Here is a 16,546-nt window from a genome sequence, read left to right on the forward strand (position 1 = left end):
CCACTACAGATCCGTCACAAAACGTGTCTATGTGTAACTTCTACGCAGGGCAACCTTTCTTTGTAAGCAGAGTTAAGATTTTTCTGAAAGCAGTAGCTTCATGAATAGCTCTTCTTTGAAGTATCTTATTGTCTGAACTTTCAACATACACAAAAACGACAACAGATACCAACGCTGCAAGAAGAGTCTCCTGACCTGGGCAGGGGCGCTTGAAAGCACACAGGAAGTGATGTGAAGAGAACAGCATCCTTAAAGAAAACGTAACAAGAGGCCTGGAGATTCAACTATACAGTGATTCCCTCAACAGCTAAATTAGTCAAAGTAAACGCAAGATAAATTACTTTCCGGGGGAAAAAAAATTGCCAATCCAAACAAAAATGTGCAAAGAGATTTGGAAATATCTAATCCAAAGTGTCTACCCGTGGGCTAGGGCTTGGGAGGGCGAGGTGGCCAGGGACGGGCTTTCAGGCACGTTGAGAGCAGATGCTCTGGTCCTGCCAAGGAAGCTGTAGGCAGGTCAACAGATCTGTAGCAGGCTAATTTGTAAGTTGATAATTTTGTATTTTCTGTGAATGATGCTATAAAACATCCAAATGGCCCTTGACAGATAAAGGCTCCCCGTCACTGACACAGGATAAGAACGCAACAGAGAAAGTGCTAAGAAGGATCTGCATTGCACCCCATGGGAAGGACAGTAAAAGGGCATGCCGAGAACAGAGGGACTAAGAATCTGGTCTGGGTCTACAGCAAAGTCCAGGGAAGAACTCGGTTCCTCTGTGTTCCATAGTTTTCCAACCTTGACAGTTCTGACATAGGGCGATCAGGGTAACTGTCTGATGGATGCCTTTACCCACTGCATGTCAGGAGCAGCCCCCCCGCCCCAAGATGTGACAACCAGAAAATGTCTTCAGATATTACCAAGAGTTCCTGTGGGTGGAGGGAGGAGAGAAAATTCCTCCTCCCACAGTGATTGGTGTATCTCTAATAAGGCAAATAGATGCTTCAAGCCAATAGGTTGGTATTTCTTGCATCAAACTCGTTTTCTCGCTCTCACAAGCTGGCTTTCTAGAGACAATATGGTCATGGCTACAGGAATGTGCTACACTATTCCTTTATAAAAAATAAAGTTAAATTTGTCAGAGGAAGACTCCTGACTAAAGTAAAATTTGAATTGCCTGTCAATCAAAATAGTGAGCCACATCTTAAATTTTCCAATATCTAACACTGTAACACATGTCAGATACTTGAACTGCTTCTAAAATATTCCTACTTAATATGCTTATCATATTCCTTATGGCTGTTAGTATCTTCATTTTTTAATTTTCCTTTTTAAAATTTGTTTTTACAGTTTCTCTGCTCTTTTTCTTCCTTGAATTGACAGCAACACCCCCCCAGTTAATCCATCATCATTAGTGTCCTTCCATTCTAAGTTAACAATATGTAGATCATACAGGGATAGAGAAGTTTAATTGGCAGTCTAAAAAAGTGAAAAAAAAAAAAAACACCTTTTCCACTCTTTAATAAAAGACAACAGCTGAGAACAACCTACAAAAACCTAGGGAATCTAACAACTTGCTTTTTTTTTTTTTAAAGATTTATTGATTTTTATTACAAAGTCAGTTATACAGAGAGGAGGAGGAGACAGAGAGGAAGATCTTCCGTCCGATGATTCACTCCCCAAGTGAGCCGCAACAGGCCGGTGCTGCGCCGATCCGAAGCCGGGAACCAGGAACTTCCTCCAGGTCCCCCATGTGGGTGCAGGGTCCCAAAGCTTTGGGCCATCCTCGACTGCTTTCCCAGGCCACAAGCAGGGAGCTGGATGGGAAGTGGAGCTGCCAGGATTAGAACCGGCGCCCATATGGGATCCCGCTGCGTTCAAGGCGAGGACGTTAGCTGCTAGGCCATGCTGCCAGGCCCTAACAACTTACTTTCAGTAACCTAAAACATCTTTTGAAGTTTGAAAACAAGACCAGGACTTATCTTAGAAAAAAATTGTACATCTTTGGGGGGAGACTCAAACCCTGAAAATGCAGGAGTGTCTTGTCTTGAGGCCCCATCTACGTCATTCCACCTGCCCTGGCGGACTGTGAACCCACTGTCTTTACATTGATCTTATTCTTCATTCTCCCGGCAACCATTTTCTTTCATGAATTCCCCTTACATGTTGCTGCCAGCGTCTTCGGACTATCGGCTTCTTCAGCATGATCCGCCCAGCAGCCAGAGGCACTCATGCCCATCACAGTAACAGAACATTTTAATGACCAAAGTTTTTTGTCATCCGGAATGTTTAAGTTCTTGTCTTCTTAAAATCTAGCTTTCTAGCTCCTCAACCTAGTCCACTTGTTCCTTAATATAAATTCTGTTCTGGGGCCTTCATCTGCAGTGCTGACAGCCCGATTCCAATACAGCTCCCTGTTCAACCTGGGAAAGTAACGGAAGATGGCTTAGAGACCATAGAGAAGATCCAGGAGAGGCTCCAGGCTCCTTGACTTCAGACTGGCCCAGTCCCAGCTACTGTGGCCAGCTGGGGAGTAAGCCAGAGAATGTAAGATCCAACGATGTCTGTCTCTCCTCTCCGACTCTGCCTTTCAAACAAAATTACCACACAGCGATCTTTACGATTGCTAAACGTACAACCACACTTCTCATTCCATCTAAACGTACCCATTTATATTCGTCTTCCCCATCTAAGAGCATGGTTTATGGAGGCTGGGTTGGGGGTAGAGCAGGTGAAAACACTGCTTGAGACACCAGAACCCTGTATCTGAGCGCCTGGGATGGAGTCCTGCTCTGCTTCCCACTCCACTTCCTGCTAATGTGCTCAGGAGCCAACAGCAGACACCCAGTGCTTGTACTCCTGCCACCCACGGGGGTCCTCAGCCCTGGCTGTGGCAGTGTCTGAGGAGTAAACACAGGAGGAGAAAACCTCTTCCTCTCTGTTACTGCTCTGCCTTTCAATCATGTAGATAAAACTTCAAGAAACAAAAACACCTTTGCTTTACCTTTGCTATTCAATATCCAATTTATGATCCATCCTGTGCTTCTGTAGAATCAAAGTGTCAAAAACTAAAATGGGACTCTCTGAATTCAACTGAGAATGATCTAAATGAGGGAGTATCATGTTTCTCCCCATAGGTGAAAATTTCACTGCAAGTTTTCAAAACTTAGTTCTATGTGATAAAACACTACTCTGTATTTTCCACAACGTGCAAATCCATGACCCTCAGCCTCTGTTCACAGGGGGAGACTCAGCTGGGGGAGGTCCAAACACAGGTACTTCCTCAGGTCAAACAGTGCAATGCTTTCATTACGCTGTGATGTCAGTTCATTCACATATACACAGACTGACTTTAGGTGAACGATTTCACTGAGAGTAACACATTCTTCTAAGTTGTTTTTCTTGAAACTATTTTGGGAAAGAGAGGAGTCTAGGCTTGGATAATACAAGAGAAGGAAACAGAGCTGGCAGGGTAGGAGAAGACATTTGCTGTGCAAACTGATAGAGTGCGCTTAGATCAACCTATGGCTTCCATCTGAGATCACACAGGCTGCTGGGGAGTAGAGAACCAAGATGGGAGTGACAGCGACCGCCAGAGCCAAGCGTTCCACACCGTGTCCTCATGAGCACTGGCAGGATATTATCATGAGTAGAAACCAACTATAAATATCTGCATGCACACAGCCAACTTGGCGAGTTAAATAAAGGTTACTAACAGCTCATTTTTTAAAAAAAATCTGAAACATCCAAGTTATGCAGGAGCAGCAGCTGGAACCAGAAGCTGAAGTCAGTAACTGACTGAAACTAAGGCAGGGTTTGAGGAAGAACTCTCTGAAAATGTCTGCTGGAACGCATGAGCACTCCTTCAAGACCAGATTGAAAATCCCACAAAGCCTGTTTCAAGCAAGTAGTTGTGAATGGAAAGGTACCAAGAACCTGCCTGATTCTGCCAGGCCGAGTGGTACAAAGCACTGACCATGTCTGATCTATTCTGTTCAATGTTTTAATGGAGAGAATGTTAGAACTTACAAGGGTTTTTATGCATTTATTCCCCAGCTCTGTCTCCTTATTGACCCCATGAGATCTTGAATTCCTTCATGCAAAATTGCTCCACCCTTAGGTCTTTTAAGAACTTGATGCTTCAGTGAGGGCATACTGTGCCTACTTGTCACACAAGATATTCCAATCTTCTTAAAGACGTGGTTCCAAAGCATGTTTTTCGCTTCCAGAAGATTACGAGTTTCAAAAAAGAAAATGAAGGGCACTTGAATTAATTTGTATAAAAATATGCATGATCACCGTCTCATTTTTGAAATAAGTAATTTCAATGAATTAATTTTCTTCCCTCAGTTACCTAGGTTTTAAAGCTCCAGCTAGAAAAACTATCAAAAAGATGAATTAAAAAGGCAAATAATTTTCATTTTGTAACCATTTCAACATAGCATTCTAAGGGTCAGCACCATGGCACAATACACTGAACCTCCACCTGCAGTGCCAGCATCCCTTTTAGGTGCTGGTTCATGTCCCAGCTGCTCCACTTCTGATCCAGCTCCCTGCTCATGTACCTGGGAAAGCAGCAGAAGATGGTCCAAGTGCTTTAGGGTCCTGCATTCATATGGGAGACGTGGAAGAAGCTCAAGGCTCTTAACTTCCAACGGGCCAAGCACTGGCCACTACTGCTATTTGGTGAGTGAATCAGTGGATGGAAAAACTATATTCTCTCTCTGCAATTCTGCTTTGCCAATAAAAATAAGTAAATATTTAAAAATGTTTACTTATTTTTATTGGAAAGGTAGATTTTATACAGAGAAGGAGAGACAAATCTTCCACCCACTGGTTCACTACCCAGGTGGCCCCAATGGCAGAGCTGAGCCAATCCAAAGCAAGGAACTTCCAGGTCTCCCATGCGAGTGCAAGGTTCCAAGGCTTTGGGCCATCCTCCATTGATTTCCCAGCCCACAAGCAGGGAGTTGGATGGTAAGTGCAGCAGCCAGGACATGAACTAGTGCCCATACAGGATCCCAGAGCTTGCAAAGTGAGGATTTAGCCACTGAGCTAAATAGCATTGGGCCCAAGTAGTTGTATTTTTACCCTGCAAACTGTTTTTAAAAATTCATTCACTTACTTATTATTTAGAGACAGAGAGTGATCTTCTATCCATTGATCCACTCCACAGCTACGCACAACAAACAGGGCTGGGCTGGGCCAAAGCTAAGGACTCAATCCAATCTTCTACATGGTGGCAAGAACCCAACTATTTGGGCCCTGGTTCATGTCCCAGTTGCTCCATCTCACATTTAGCACCCTGCTATGGCCTGGGAATGTAGTGGAGGATGGTCCAAAGCCTTGGGACCCAGCATCTGTGTGGGAAATCTGGAACAAAGAATTTCCTGGCTTCAGATTGGCTGGACTCGGCCATTTGGGAAGTGAACTAGCAGATGGAAGATCTGTCTCTCCTCCTTTATGTAAAATTGGTTTGCCTTTCTAACAAAGAAATCTTAAAAAAAAAAAAAAAAAAAAAAAGAACCCAAGTACTTGGGATAGCATCACTGCCTCACAGTTCTACATTCACAGGTGCTTGAGCTGGGGGGGGGGGGGGGGGGCAGGAGGGGAGGAGCAGAAAGTGGGGAATCAGAGCCAGGAGTCAAACACAGTTCTCTCATCTGGGATAGATGCATCCTAACCATGAGGACCAAAATACTCACTCCAGAACATTTCCTTATGCATATATATATGCACAAACATATATATTCCAGTAAAACACAAAGGAAGACAATCACGCACATTCAAAATACTATGGGAGTGCTATCATGGGACACCAGACCATCATGGAGGCATTTTACGTGAGGCCATTGTCTTTATTTAAAACAAAATGTTTTATATCAAACATGAGTCAACTTTTGGAGACATTTGGGGAAAGGCATGAAGCAGAAAAAAAATCAAGACGTGTCAGTTTTATAAAATCTTGACATGAAGTTGGAAATGTCATGTAAAAATAAATGATTAACTTTACTTGGTAGTACATAACTTATTACTTTAAAATCAAAATCCTTAAGGAAAAAAATTTCACAGGCCTGGTGCAATGGCTCAGTGGCTAATCCTCACCTTCCAAGAGCCAGGATCCCATATGGGTACTGGTTCATGTTCCAGCTGTTCCACTTCTCATCTAGCTCCCTGCTTGCAACCTGGAAAAGCAGCAGAGGATGGCCAAAAGCCTTGGGACCCTGCAGTCGCGTGGGAGACTTGCAACAAGCTCCTGGCTCCTGGCTTTGCACTGGCTCAGCTCTAGCCACTGTGGCCATTTGGGGAGTGAACCAGCCGATGGAAGATCTTTGTCTCTCCTTCTCTCTGTAAATCTTAACTGCTTTTCAATAAAAATAAATCTTTAAAAACTATATATTCGGGCCCGGCGGCATGGCCTAGCAGCTAAAGTCCTCGCCTTGAACGCCCCAGGATCCCATATGGGCGCTGGTTCTAATCCCGGGAGCTCCACTTCCCATCCAGCTCCCTGCTTGTGGCCTGGGAAAGCAGGAGAGGATGGCCCAATGCATTGGGACACTGCACCCATGTGGGAGACCCGGAAGAGGTTCCTGGTTCCCGGCTTCGGATCGGCACAGCCCCGGCCATCGTGGCTCACTTGGGGAGTGAATCATCAGACAGAAGATCTTCCTCTCTGTCTCTCCTCCTCTCTGTATATCTGACTGTAATAAAATAAAATAAATTAAAAAAAACATATATTCATAAGATGAGATCTGCCTATGGTGGTTTAGAAACACTACGAACCAGACTGAGCCATTGTCCACTGCAGTATGTCCATGCTGCTATTACACTGTATCAGCGCCATGTGTATCGCAGTAAAAGGCATTCACTCAGCACTCACCTTGTCTCAGTGTCTGTGCCATAACATTCACATTAGCTAACTGAAACCTTACACTCACCCCATAAAAGGAATATAATTCCCACTTTAGGGAGGAGACAGATACCGAGTTCAGCAGAATGGAACTATGTATCCTGAATGCCGTGTTACAAAAACCGGGGTGCCTATCATATCTGCCAATGCCACACTGAGAGGAAAGAGTAAAATGTGGCTCCTAATTTCAAGGATTCTATGGTTTAACTCTACAGGAAGCAGTGAAGACACTGTTTTGCAAGTAAATATTTTGTTATATAATATTTATGACAGTTAATGAAAAACAAATCCATGTTGCTGTTAGCCAAAAGAGAGCCGATGTATTAATCTGGTGACCTTAGCATAGTATTTATAGTAATACTCTCCAGACAATTTACAAACTCTATACTGATAGCACCTAAAATGAAATTTCCTGAAACATTCAAGATTTTGTAAACAACTGTGATATTAGCTGTCACCATTTCAATAAGTGAGAAGCTATAAAAATGAGCTACAGCTGGAACCAGTACTCCTAACTCCTTGCAGTGCTATTGGGGTGTGTGTGTGTATGAAACTTGTCTTTATATATACTGTGTATTGTATCTGATACAAGACAGTAGGAGTTACAGTGCCCCTTATATGAAAATCAAGTAGAATGCTTTGGAAAGACCCCAGAAAGCCAAGTGTCCAAACAGAAAACGCATGGCTGTCTAACTAAGCATGAGCAAGGCAGGTGCCGACAGGGCATCACCAACTACCGGAAACCTATAGGTCACATGCTGATTACCTCACAGACTTGTGTGTCCTCACTCATAAGCTGGTGACATCACTGGTTCAGCAGAACAATAACCCGGGATGCCTAGGAAAAGGTGCCTACCCAGAAAACAGACCTGAGCACCTTCTGTATGTTTTGGAGTCATAATCTTATTTATGGTACATGGGAATCGTCTGTTACTAGCTCTTCGCTTAAAACTACCACCTGTCCTGATCCAATCAGACGGGCGAGTCCTGCTCATGAGCTCTGCCCACACAGGCACGAGCTGCTTCAGAACCGGGTTTCATAGCCTTCGGACCACAGACAATCCCTGGCAGTGGGCCACGGGGTTGTACGTTATCTGCACAACTCCCGACCTCTCTGTCCCAGATCCAAGCAGCTACCCCTGCCCAGGGGTGACTGCAGATGTGAGAAACCCCAGGGCAAAAACCACCGTTGGTGGAGAAAACCAATTTACAGAGAGATGAGCAGCAAAAAAAAGACCCCCACCAGAGCTCTTTTCTGAACCGGTCTGAATTTATACAAAGGAGCTCTGAATAGCAGTCTCAAAGACATCCAGGTCTGAATCCCTGAGCCCTGCCAATGTCACTTTGCTGGGGGAAAAAGGGGTTTGGCAGAGGTAATTAGATCAGGATTCTGTGATGGGGGATTATCCATTAGGGAACAGGCCCCATCTGACCTCACACAGGTATCTCTGGCAGAGGGAGTGCTCACATGGAGCCACAGGGGAGGGAAGAAAAGCCTGGACAGAGAGAGACTTGAAATGCTGACCTTGAAGACTGCAGTGGGGCAGCCACAAGCCAAGGAATGCCAACAGCCAAGAGAAACCGTGTGAGATGCTACAGTAAAGATGGCGCCTCCTGTGGAGCTTCTGGGGGCATCCCTGACCCCGGCCCACCTGGTGTGAATGAAATGCCCGTCTTCCCAAATCATGTAACAACTTGTTTCAGCAGCCACCAGAAGCCAAAACTACCAGCAAAGGAGACAATGTGCAGGTAAGGCGTTTGCACAGATCCTGAAGCTGAGCGAGAACAAGGGCAAGGACGAACCAAGCGTACACACTCAAGGCTCACGTGAACAAAAACACATACATCATCCACTCAGATGGCACATGTACTTGCCGCTTCCATGAGTGTTGAGTTATCATTTGTCCTGGACTGAGAAGATAAATTGTGTGTGGGGGGAGGGGGAAAGGGACCTCCAATGACAGCTTGAGAGAAGCAAACCTGAACGTTTATTAGAACAGCAGGACAGGCAGGCCAAGGCTAGAAGAGGAGAGGGTGGGACAGCTGCGGAGTGCCGCGATGAGACAGGCCAAGTTCCGAGTGCCACGATGAGACAGGCCAAGTTCCGGGCTTGGTTAGCTAAGGGACATAAGACCCTGCAGGCTAGGTGAGTCCAGAGGCTGCATCCAGCAGACCTATGGGAACCTGTGTTAGAGTGCGATTCATGACAGAGGACTGCAGGGCAGGAAGGATCCCCTGTGCAGTAAAACCACCCCTCAGCAACACCACACACAGGGTCTGCTCTCAGAGCAGGCATTAAACCGCATCAGCTTGAGCTTTTTCTGGGTTCCAACGCCTCCCGAGCTGCAGCCCCTGTGATTTCCACCATAGAATTTCCCTAACCTCATGGTTCATTCCTCATTTTCCCCTTCCAAAGCACATGACCTGCCTTCCGTCAGCTCAGAGTCATCATCCTCACACTTCCTCACAAATGTCTCTAAAAAGGTCCCACACAGCTCCAGCTGCTCACCGCACCTCTACATGTACACCACCCTCCCGAACAAAGGAACAGAAAAAGTTCCACTCACATAGCACATAATAAACAATAATAAAACCCCACTCAATTGCTGACTTACCCGAATAGTCTAAGTACATTTATCAGATAAAATTCTAAATTTTTTTTTATAAGCAAAGATTGCTTCTAAAATTGTAAAATGATGGACTGGGTCCATTAAAAAAAAAAGTAAGCTAAATTCCTTCACTACAGTCTTTACCTGATGCTACCAAGTAGCTAAGGAAGTGCTGGGCTCTGGGATACTAAGCACACGGTAATTCCAGAGATGAGAAACAACTTTACCAGCACGCTGCAGAGAAGCAGCTGCACTGGATCCTGAAAGGGATCTCCTTCCTGGGGGAGGAGGGGCGGCGCAGGGAAGGAGGGTTATTTTTTCCAGTTATATTAACCCTCTTGCAAAATTATGACATGAAATTCTATAGATTTATATTTTCCATCAGCAGCATGAATGCCTCCGTCATTTGCCATTTCTCATCCAAAGCATCGCCAAACGTTTTCAGCCCACTAACAGGTGTACATCACATCTCAGGTTTAACACATCCATGCTATGCTTAAGGTTGAGAGCCTTTCTCCATGCCGAGGGACCATCCTGAGCGTGACCTGCACGTGGTCTCTGCCCACTTGATGGCTTGTCTTTCTCCTGTTGCTTTGCAGACATACTTTACATATATTACAGCAGTTAGTCTTCTTTGGGCAAATACAAATGGCGAACATATTTTTACCAGTTCCTCCATTATCATCTCTATTTTTTTTAGAATTGATTTTTTATTGGAAAGGCAAACACACACACACACACACACACACACATACAGAGGAGAGACAGAGAAGAAGATCTTCCATCTGCTGGTTCACTCCCCACATGGCCCCAAAAGCTGGAGTTGAACCAATCTGAAGCCAGGAGCTTGTTCTAGGTCTCCCACATGGGTGCAGGATCCCAGGGCCTTGGCCCATCCATCTACTCTTCTCCCAGGCCACAAGCAGAGAGCTGGATGGGAAGAGGAGCAGCCGGAATATGAATTGGCGCCTGTCTGGGATCCCAGCGTGTGCAAGGTGAGGACTTTAGCCACTAGGCTGTGGGAGCCAGACTGGCCAAGCTGCTGGCGCTGTTTTCCATCAGGAGGACCAGGAGGCGGTCCTCTGCAGCCCGAGAAGGAAGGAGGCAAACACCCAGTGAGGAGCGGAAGAAGAGCAGCGAGTGTGTCCTGCTGGACCTAGCTCCCAAGTCCCAGCCCTGCCTGTCCAGCAGGCATGCAATGGATCTTCACAGCAAGCTTTCCCTTGCAGTCCCACACTTGGAGATTTCTCTAACATAAGACCCCCAAAGGGTTGCTGCCTCTTGTCCCCAACTCCTCCTATCATTTCGTAAAGGTGTGTTTTAACACCACAACCCCAGGCAGGACAGAGCTGCAGGTCCTTCAGAAGCCTTCCTTAGGGGATGGCAGACGTGCCAGGTCTCAAGTCCCTGAAACAGAACGACAACCCACAGAGGTAAGCTCAAAAGGGCCTTCTCCTCGGGGTATGCAGATCATAGAAAACCACCACACACAGAGAGCCCTCAGTGGGGAAGGTCTGAAGAAAAATTTAAACAAAAGGATGGAAGGGGAGGAGGATGGTACCATTCTGGAAGGGCAGCTGCATAGTGATGCTTGTTTGAAGAGGGGATACATGAACTTGAAGATAGCCAGCCATGGATGGATCCAGGGAGGGAGTTCCAAACACAGAGGAAAAGGAGGGGAGGGCCCAGTGCAGTAGTCTAGAGGCTAAAGCCCTCACCTTGCATGTGCTGGGATTCTATATATGGGCACCAGTTCTAATCCCGGTGGCCCCACTTCTCATCCAGCTCCCTGCTTGTGGCCTGGGGAAGCAGTTGAGGCCAGCCCAAAGCCTCAAGACCCTGCACCCACATGGGAGACCTGGAAGAGGCTTTTGGCTCCAGGCTCCTGGCTTTGGATTGGTGCAGCTCTGGCTGTTGTGGCCGCTTGGGGGTGAATCATAGGATGGAAGATCTTCCTCTCTGTTCTCTCCTCTGTGTATCTGCCTTTCCAATAAAAAATAAATAAAAGGAGGGGTGAAGTAGCAACAGGTGGCCAAGTGGTTAAGGCAATGAATTGCTAAAAATGATGGGTGGGAAAAAAGTTGTGAAGAAGTGAGAAGCCTCACAGAAGATGCCAGTGGGGGAAGTGGGCAGTGACCAGATCACACACTGGAGTTAGTGGGCGGTAGAAGGGGCTGGAACAACGCCATCCTATGACCTGTCATTCTCATTTGCCTTTAGAAGTGACCATCCCCAAGGGCTAAGCACACTTTTTTTTTAAGATTTATTTATTTTTTTATTACAAAGTCAGATATACACAGAGGAGGAGAGACAGAGAGGAAGATCCTCTGTCCGATGATTCACTCCCCAAGTGAGCCGCAATGGCTGGTGCTGTGCCGATCCGAAGCTGGGAACCAGGAACCTCTTCCGGGTCTCCCACGCAGGTGCAGGGTCCCAAGGCTTTGGGCCGCCCTCTCCTGCTTTCCCAGGCCACAAGCAGGGAGCTGGATGGGAAGTGGAGCTGCCGGGATTAGAACCGGCGCCCATATGGGATCCCGGTGCGTTCAAGGCGGACTTTAGCCGCTAGGCCACGCAGCTGGGCCCTAAGCACACTCTTGAAGCTGTACTTTAAGGGGCATTTCCTAAGCAGAAAGCACTTCTTCTGGGTTACTATATTTATGTAATAGCAACAAAAATTTTAAAAATGTCTTTCGGACAGAAGCAAAATCATCTAAAAGATGACTAAAAAAAAAAGGAATCAGGTTTCTGATTTTATTGTACTTAATAAGAAAAACTGCATCTTTCACGGTCAACAGGTGTGGGCTTCCGTCTTGTCTTGGTGAGTAGAAAGGAAAAAACTTCCTAGCCACAGTGAAATGAACATGAAAATTAGGTAGGGAGGCATGCCTTCACATCTCCCCTCGGGGAAGCCCTTGCAAACAGGAGCCTGATTTGCCCAGATACAGTCTCCCTTAGGGAAGTCACCATTAATCTCTGAAAGCTACAATGTATTCTTAGATCTTGGCTGGTTAGATTTGCCTATTCAGCCCACCTATAACCAGAAAGCAGACTGTTAAGCCTGTGAAATAGACGTGGCACCGTGAGAGTTAAGGAAAGAAAAGCTGTTTAAACACCTTCATCAGGACTGGATTCCGAGTGCAAGCTCCTGGGCACAGGTTCTGGAGGGCGGGTTGGCAGAGTGCCCAGGAGGATTAGCAGAGGGGCGCTAGGCCGTCAGGCCCGACGGCAGTCTCCCCCTAGTGGTCACACACAGGTAACGGCCCAGTGGCAAAGTCACTGCAGCTTCTGACCAGAGAAGCACAGGTGCCTCCAACCACAAAGACAAATCTTTCACTCAACTCTTAACACCACATCAGTAGAGACCTCTTGGGTTTCTGATGCTTCATGACACAATGATAAGGTGACAAGGGAAGACTACTTTTTGGTGGGGGAAAGAATCAAGAGCTGAAGCAAAAACAGCACAATTTTTTTTTTCTGGGTATAGTAATGCTTAAGGAGTTAACTGACAAGACTCCCAAAACAATGTTATTTACCAAAGGGGCAGGTGCTCCTCCTTCCTGAAATAAATATCGGCACACCCCTTGCCAATCGATTGCACTTAGCCGCAGTGGGATCTTGACACAAATTTAGTCACTTATCAAAATGAGCAACTTGGGGGGGAGGGGGAGAGGAAGCTAATGCATGCTTTACAAAACTCTTCCAGAACCCACCTAGAACACGGTAGTTTACAGTACAGCAGGCGATGTGAAAGCACAAATGGGATCTCTGAGGCTCTCTTAATACTCGTTTTTTAGGAGGTTTTTATAACTAGGTAGCCTTTGCCCAGCACCAACCCTACTTTTTTTTTTTTTGCAACTCAGCAATATCCTGTAGACGCAACCCAAGGGCACTGAATTCAGAGTTGCCCCCTCTGCTGACCATCTATTACTGTTAACCCATGCAGAAGGACACACACAACTTAAAATTTAAGACAGCTTTTAAAAAAAAAACCACATGCAGAGTCATACAATTTCAATTTTCCTGGTTATCCAGAGCCAAAAGGAGCAAAGAGGAGACAGAGAGAGAAGCAGACTGGGTACTCTGTTGGAACAAGTTCAACCTCAAATGAGTCTCAGAAAAGAGAGGGGGGGAAAAAAAACAAAAGCAAACTGCTCCCTTGAAGGTTTCAGAAAAATGATTCATTTTCCAAAATCCAACAGTTGGCCTAAAGAAAAAAACATTTCTTAAATATGTCTTGTATAGAGCCATTCGAGTTGCCAAAACACCTTGATTTCCCAGCCTAGAATACAAAATAACCCAGGTCGCCACCCAGGTGGGAAAATGTCGAAGGCCTCACTCACAAACGCGGCCCTCGGCCCTCCGTGGCCGTGTGCAAGCTCCCCGGGACACAACAGAGTGGTTCAAAGTGTTACCATTTGTGCATTATGTAACCCTCGTCTAGGATGAAAGAAAACAGGGACCTTCAAGAGCAACACCTTGTGCAAACAGTATTGAAACATGCATTTAAACACACCATCGATTTAAGATACAAATGACCTCAAAAGGACACGACTCACCGAAGTTCCTGGCTTACAGTGAAAAGGCCGCAGGAGGACCCAACTGCAGCCAGGCCTGGCCGCGTCCTGTCCTAGGATGCCCACCACCACCAGGCGACAAGGTGCTCTGGCCCGCGGCCGACACACCTACGCCCATCACCAAGTCACCTCCAAGTTTCCCCACGAGCATTTCAGAGACCCCACGCTGAGCCATGGCTGCAACCACACTTCATTCAAGAGCTTTCCAAACGTCTCGGGCTCTGTGACAACGGGATCCATTCACCCAAGCCTTCAGTCACATTCCAACAATCCCCCCACGGCGCAGGAAAAGAGCAAAACGTGGTCAGCCTGACCTTAACCGGCAGCTTGCAAGTCATGCGGAGAATTTTTCGGAGCCTCCCCAATATTCTCCTCCCGGTCTCGCCCACCCCCACCGACACACAGGCACGCTCCAACGGACGGGAAGTTTAATAGCTATGAGCTCCAGCTGTAATCCATGGAGCCGGCAGGATGGAGCAGAAACTCCCAATTAAGTGTTCCAAAGTCCTTCTGCAAAGAAAAGGAAAAAAAAAAACGCCCACCCACCAATTCACAGTCTACCACCGCACGGCCCCCCCACTCACCCCCTCGGCCCACAGCTCATCCCATTACTCCCTCGCATAGAATCCCCCCCTCCATAAAGCCCCGGCACCTTTCGGTTCAGTTAGGGGCAGCCCGGCTGGGAGAGCGGATCTCCCCGGCGCACGCCCCCGGAGCAGCGTGTGCTCGGCCCACGCGAGCGAGCACTTTGGCCCAAGCCTCGGAAGTAGCGGCTGGAGTTGCAGCAAAAGCCTCCTCCCGCGGGAATTCCGAGCCCAGGGAGGAAGTCCCAAGCCTGCCCAGTCGGCCCCTCTGGGGGGGTGCTGACCCTGAAGGTGTCAGGCTGGGCCACGCCGTCCCCCAGAGCCGCACGCCGCCTCCTCCCCCGTCTCCTCCTCCATTTATGCTCTTAAGGCCGCCCGCGCCGCAGAGGGGCCCCCCTCCACCCCAGGGCACCCGCAGCCCCAAGTCCCGGCCGGGAGCCAGGGCCGCGTCGGGGAGGCGCGCGTGCGGAGCGCGGGGCGCGGCGGCCAGCGGCAAGCATGGGCCGGACACGTTGTCGCACTCCCGCCCCGCCTGGCTCGCCCCTTAAGCCCCGGGAATTCGGGGGGACCCAGGCGAGCGAGCCCCTGCCGCGCGGGGAATCCGGGCCGGGAAGGTGGGCTACCGGGGAGCCTCCCTCGCCGCGCTGGCCCCCGCCTGGAGCCCCCCAGATGCCGAGGGGCGGGGCGGGCCCGGGTCTCCGCGTGGCGCGCCGCACGAGCAACAGGGTGCCCCCCGAGCCGGCCCGGCGCGCGCCTAGCCCGTTACCCGAGCGGCGTGGGAGTGGGGTGGAGGGGGGAGGTTCCCGCAACTCACCGGCTCGCACCTCGGCCGCCTCCGCGTCCCCGCCGCCGCCGCCGCCGCTTCCCCGCCCGCCGCTGCTCTCTCTCCTCCTTCAGCCGCAGGCGCCGCCGAGCAGCCCCATCTACAAAACTCGGGCCGCTAGTTGGGGACGGGGAAGGCGGCTCTCCCTGCCCCCGCCTCCCTCAGCCGCCGCCCCCTCCCTCGCTCCCCACTCGGCTCCGGCTCAGGTCGCCGCCGCCGCCGCCACCGCGCGCGCCGCTCCTCCTCCTCCTCCCGCCGCAGCCGCCGGGCCGCGCGCGCTCACCCGCTTCCCCCGGCCTCGCGCGTGCGCCGGACGCCGGGACTCGGGCGCGAGGGGGCGCCGCCGTCCCCGCCAGCGCCTCCGGGAAGCCGGGCCCCGCCCCCGAGGCCCCGCGCGGCAGCCAGGTGGAGCCCCCCAAAAGCCACACTCACACACACACACAGTCACACACACACGCGCGCCCGGCGCTCTGCTTGCCTGAGGCGGCCCAGCGCCGGGGGAAGGGCACTGACCCGCTCCAGTCCACGCCTGGGCTTCCAGAGTGCGAAAATCGCGCCTGTCTGTCAGCATTTTACCCGCCGGGGCCGGCTACTCCCCTCAGGAGGCGCCTCAGCCGGCCTTTCGCAGACTTTAGGTTCCTGGAGCCCAGGCTTGAGGCACAAGCGAGACCCCGACCGCTCCCCATGCCTCCTCCCCTTGGGGAGTTTGAGAGAAGGGGAGTTTTAATTTCTCCCACAGGCCCAGCTGCGGGGTGTGACGTTCGTCCCACGAACACACACGCACCCCGGTTCCTCTTCCCCCCCTCTCGCCGACTTTTGGCCCCTCTCAGCCCTGGAGCGCCACCCTGCGCGCGGTGTCGAGGCCCGGGGACGGCGCCGAGCGGGCCGGTGCGCGGAGGGAGGGCACACCGGGACAGGAGTGCGGCTTTCTTCAGAACCCTGCGGTGCGACAGAGGCTGCTGCCTGAAATCACCCAACCTGCGAGGCGGGCGGGCTGGTGGAGAACTTCGTCCCTCTTGGGGAGATCACCAGGCACCCCCAGACCTTA

The 16,546-nt window shown here is 49.4% G+C and overlaps 1 protein-coding gene across 2 annotated transcripts in view; it reads right to left on the minus strand.

Moving 5' to 3' along the window:
* PALS2 (protein associated with LIN7 2, MAGUK p55 family member) overlaps positions 1-15,632 on the minus strand; it is a 95,260-nt gene extending 79,628 nt beyond the window's left edge. Inside the window, exon 1 of one of the 2 annotated variants that reach the window (XM_058677999.1) lies at positions 15,490-15,632. The gene's annotated coding sequence lies outside the window, so the exon portion shown is untranslated. The remainder of the gene's footprint in view (positions 1-15,489) is intronic. The other variant, XM_058678000.1, reaches the window with a different exon arrangement.
* Between the last annotated feature and the right edge of the window lie 914 nt (positions 15,633-16,546).

This window comes from Ochotona princeps, chromosome 20 (assembly GCF_030435755.1).
Source record: "Ochotona princeps isolate mOchPri1 chromosome 20, mOchPri1.hap1, whole genome shotgun sequence".
Lineage (NCBI taxonomy): Eukaryota > Metazoa > Chordata > Mammalia > Lagomorpha > Ochotonidae > Ochotona > Ochotona princeps.